General features: G+C 45.7%; 1 pseudogene; it reads left to right on the plus strand.

Moving 5' to 3' along the window:
• Positions 1 to 1,496: 1,496 nt before the first annotated feature.
• LOC126253841 (5S ribosomal RNA) lies at positions 1,497 to 1,615 on the plus strand (annotated as a pseudogene).
• The last annotated feature ends 3,825 nt before the right edge of the window (positions 1,616 to 5,440 follow it).

Genomic DNA, 5,440 nt, shown 5'->3' on the forward strand with positions numbered 1-5,440 from the left:
CCAGCTTACATAAACATACAATGTTCGTGAGTATGGCTACGTGCCGACTACTTGTATATTGATAGATAGAACACGGGATCGAATTTGATAAGAAAGAGCATATTAGTCCTTAATGCTAATGATGTATTTAGTGACAAAGTAAAACTTGGTTCCCAGAATGAGATTTTTACTCTGCAGCGGAGTGTGCGCTGATATGAATCTTCCTAGCAGATTAAAACTGTGCGCCGGACCGAGACTCGAACTCGGGACCTTTGCCTTTCGCGGGCAAGTGCTGTGCGAACTGGGCTACCCAAGAACGACTCACGCCCCGTTCTCACAGCTTTACTTCTGCCAGTACCTCGTCTCCTACCTTCCAAACTTTACAGAAGCTCTCCTGCGAACCTTGCAGAACTAGCACTCCTGAAAGAAAGGATATTGCGGAGACATGGCTTAGCCACTGCCTGGGGGATGTTTCCAGAATGAGATTTTCACTCTGCAGCGGGGTGTACGCTGATATGAAACTTCCTGGCAGATTAAAACTGTGTGGCGGACCGAGACTCGAACTCGGGACCTTTGCCTTTCGCGGGCAAGTTCTCTACCAACTGAGCTGCCCAAGCACGACTCACGCCCCGTCCTGACAGCTTGGTTGTTTGAAGCGACACATGCTATCAGTTTTTAACACATATTCGTCTATGAAATAGAAATAGCGGTGACTAGGAACTGATTTTATGCTACATATGAGATCTGCTTCGCTACCCGTTAGAAATTGTGTGTCATTAATCAAATGATCAAACATGCATAACGTAGAAATCAATGCGCCGTGGTTACTTCACTACTTTATTGGCTTCCTTTCTTCGCACTGTAGTTGCAGGAGTGTGACGAGTCTAAGAACGATGGCCTTGGAATCGCTTCCTGTTTGTCGGCTGGTTCTCTATTGCTGAAGCCTATAGGGAGTGCAAGGAAAGTCGTGACTTAATACGGAAGTTGAGTACACGGTCTCGCCGTTGTCATGTAGGACTGGCAGGGCGACATGACCGATTGTAAGGATCAGGTAGCTTCTAATAAAGCTGTTTCGTGAAACTGTGGAGGGCGCAAGACAAACATGAAGTTATAAAGTGTACACAACTGAAAATATGCTCCGTTATAAAAAGAATCATGTCTGAAGAAAGTTATATGAAAAATATAGAAGTCTGAACAGTAGAAAAAATGGTTTTATTCTTTTTTTTCACCTCCATAATGAGGAAACATTTGTGCTACGTCAAATGAAATGAAGCCACGGGCAACGTCACTATTATATCCCTGCACCCAAAAAGCTCGTTAGTTATGTATTCTTCTGGTCATGATAACTTGCATTTATTGAATAATAGCGAGTTTGTAGCTCTTTATTTCTGAAACTTGTTGAAGATTGCTGATAATTTATGTTAATAGTTAATCACCATATAATGTCATCACAAACTTGGTTACGTGTCAAATGTGTGTGTATAATAATTTCATTCTCTGACTTTATATACGAAATGGCAAACGGCCTCCCCGCAGTGGTAACACCGGTTCCCACCAGATCACCCAAGTTAAGCGCTGTCGGGCTGGGCTAGTACTTGCATGGGTCACCATCCGGGTCTCCTGAGTGCTGTTGGCAAGTGGGGTGCACTCAGCCCTTATGAGGCCAATTGAGGATCTACTTGACTGAGATGTAGCGACACCTGTCACGAAAACTGTCAACGGCCGGGAGAGCGGAGTGGTGTGCTGATAACACATCGCTCCGTATCCGCATTTGGTGACGCCTAAGGGCTGAGGATGACACGGCAACTGGTCGGTACTGTTCGGCCTTCAAGGCCTGGTTCAAATGGTTCTGATCACTATGGGACTCAACTTCTGAGGTCATCAGTCCCCTAGAACTTAGAACTACTTAAGCCTAACTAACCTAAGGACATCACACACACCCATGCCCGAGGCAGGATTCGAACCTGCGACCGTAACGGTCTCGCGGTTCCAGACTGTAGCGCCTAGACCCGCACGGCCACTCCAGCCGGCTTCAAGGCCTGATCGGACGGCTTTTTTTATACAAAAATGTGTGTGTGTGTGTTTGTGTGTGTGTGAAATCTTACGGGACTTAACTGCTAAGGTCATCATTCTCTATGCTTACACACAACTTAACCTAAATTATCCTGAGGACAAATACACACACCCATGACCGAGGGAGGACTCGAACCTCCGCCGGGTCCAACCGCACAGTCCATGTCTGCAGTGCCTAAGACCGCTCGGCTGATCCCGCGCGGCGTGTGTGTGTGTGTGTGTGTGTGTGTGTGTGTGTGTGTGTGTGTGTGTGTACATATATACATGGTCAAAAGGATTTAGAAAAGTCTCACGTAAGTCCATCAGACATTTTCAATAGGAACTCACGCAGACAAAAAACAAAAAAGAAAGAAAAACAGTAAACGGGAAGTCCTACCAGCGGATGAAGTCAGCTCGAGACCAGGGATAAAACAGAGAGAGAGAGAGAGAGAGAGAGAGAGAGAGAGAGAATTCGTGAAAAACGCTTAGAAACTCCAAATATTGGAACATAATTGCTTTAAACTCAGAAATATATACAGAACAGGTTTTGTTGCTGGTCAGTCGTTGTATTAATATATAGTAACAGTCATACTCAATGGCTAGCTGATAATTTAGCGGTCTCGAGTTCTCGGTTGTACTTGCAAAATCGCGTAATCGCTTTCCGTTCACTTGTATCCGAAAAACTCAAGCGACATGTTTGCAGTGACGACGACGCAGGAAATGCTGGCGAGTTTAGAGCAAGTACACGGAACTCATTTCTAATTTGTACTTCCTATACAGCACCGTACGAGTCTCAATTTATCTTAGTTTGTCTTTGAGGTCCTTACGAGAACTATACGTAGGCGGTAATAGAATCGTTCTCCAGCCAGCCGCAAAAGACAGGTCTCTAAATTTTATCAATACTGTTTCGCGAAAAGAACGTCGTTTTCCTTCCAGGGATATCCATATGAGTTTATGAAGCGTCTTACGAGTTATTGCGTAACTAAGTGCGTCCTAACAGAAATGGGCACCCCTCAAAGAATGCTGAGTTTGTTCACATGCTAAATACACTACTGGCCATTAAAATTGATACACCATGAAGATAACGTGCTACAGATGCGAAATTTAACCGACGGGAAGAAGATGCTGTGGTACGCAAATGATTAGCGTTTCAGACCATTGGCACAAGGTTGGCGCCGGTGGTGACACCTACAACGTGCTGACATGAGGAAAGTTTCCAACCGATTCCTCATACACAAACAGCAGTTGACGGGCGTTGCCTGATGAAGAGTTGTTGTGATACCTCATGTAAGGAGGAGAAATGCGTACCATCACGTTTCCGACATTGATTAAGGTCGGATTGTAGCCTATCGCGATTGCGGTTTATCGTATCGCGACATTGCTGCTCGCGTTGGTCGAGATCCAATGACTGTTAGCAGAATATCGAATCGGTGGGTTCAGGAGGGTAATAAGGAACGCCGTGCTGGATGCCAACGGCCCCTTATCACTAGCAGTCGAGATGATAGGCATCTTATACGCATGGCTATAACGGATCGTGCAGCCACGTCTCGATTCCTGAGTCAACAGATGGGGACGTTTGCAGGCCAACAACAATCTGCACGAACAGTTCGACGACGTTTGCAACAACGTGGACTATCAGCTCGGAGACCATGGCTGTGGTTAACCTTGACGCTGCATCACAGACACGAGCGCCTGCGATGGTGTGCTCAACCGACGAACCTGAGTGCACGAATGGCAAAACGTCATTTTTCCGGATGAATCCAGGTTCTGTTTACAGCATCATGATGGTCGCATCCGTGTTTGGCGACATCGCGGTGAACGCACATTGGAAGCGTGTATTCGTCATCGCCATACTGTCGTATCACCCGGCGTGATGGTATGGGGTGCCATTGGTTACACCTCTCGGTCACCTCTTGTTCGCATTGACGGCACTTTGAACAGTGGCCGTTATATTTTAGATGTGTTACGACCCGTGGCTCTACCCTTTATTCGATCCCTGCGAAACCCTACTTTTCAGCAGGATAATGCACGACCGCGTGTTGCAGGTCCTGTACGGGTCTTTCTGGATACAGAAAATGTTCCACTACTGCCCTGGCCAGCACATTCTCCAGATCTCTCACCAGTTGGAAACGTCTGGTCAATGGTGGCCGAGCAACTGGCTCGTCACAATACGCCAGTCACTACTCTTGATGAACGGTGGTATCGTGTTGAAGTTGCCTGGGCAGCTGTACCTGTACACGCCATCCAAGCTCTATTGGACTCAATGCCCAGGCGTATGAAGGCCGTTATTACGGCCAGAGGTGGTTGTTCTGGGTACTGATTTCTCAGGATCTATGCACCCAAATTGCGTGAAAATGTAATCATATGTCAGTTCTAGTATAATATATTTGTCCTATGAATACCCGTTTATCATCTGTATTTCTTCTTGGTGTAGCAATTTTAATGGCCAATAGAGTATGTTCATGTTGTCAATCGAATCGGGCTACATGGGAACAGAAGAGCAAACACCGTATAACAAAACTGAACAGTGTTGTTGATATGTACGGTGTACTAGACGACTTCATATGATTTTGGTGGTAGAAATCTAAAATATCGTTTTGTCCATGTAAAGATATTTCCGAGTTCACCATTTTGATTGACGTGCATTTATGCACTGCTCTCAACGCCGTTTCCACTTCCGGAAGTGGTCTTAGTATGCATCTTGCTGGATCGCGCGAAGCTCCACCTGAAAATTTTCTTTTAGCGGTACCTTGTCTGCCGTTACAAATCTTCATCCTTTCAATGGGGTTATCATATTTGGAAATAAAAAAAAAGTCGTCCGCAGGGGCGAGGTGTGAAGAGTACAGAGGACGAGCCAGTACGATGACTTCGCTTTCTGTGCAATAGTGACGCACCAACATGGATAAATATGCGGCTGAGTTATCGTGACGCAAGAGCCGTGAATTGTCTCTCCACATTTCAGACCATTTCCTTTTCATATTTCCTCGCAGGCGTCGCAACACGTCCCGAGAGTTTCATCGATTAACAATTTGTCCCTGCTGCACGAATTCATGTTTTGAACTAATCCTTCAAAGTCGAAGAAAATTATCAGCATGGCTTTGACATTTGACCTAAACTTTCGAGCGTTTTTTAGTGTTGGAGAACGTTTCCCGACCCACTGTGAAGATTGAACCTTGTTCTCTACAATATAACCATAGACCCACGTCGCATCAACAGTTATGATTCTCTTAAGTAACATCTCGTCCTCATTTGCTCGATCCAAAAGCTATTCACAGACTGCGAGGCCTTTCTGGTCTCGACTCATGGGCCTTGTGACGAACTTGGCGGGCATACGATGCACGATGCTTGTCAGCATTTTACGACATGATAAAACTGAAATGTTACATTCCTCCGCAGTCTCTCTGGCAGT

Source organism: Schistocerca nitens, chromosome 4 (genome assembly GCF_023898315.1).
Source record: "Schistocerca nitens isolate TAMUIC-IGC-003100 chromosome 4, iqSchNite1.1, whole genome shotgun sequence".
Lineage (NCBI taxonomy): Eukaryota > Metazoa > Arthropoda > Insecta > Orthoptera > Acrididae > Schistocerca > Schistocerca nitens.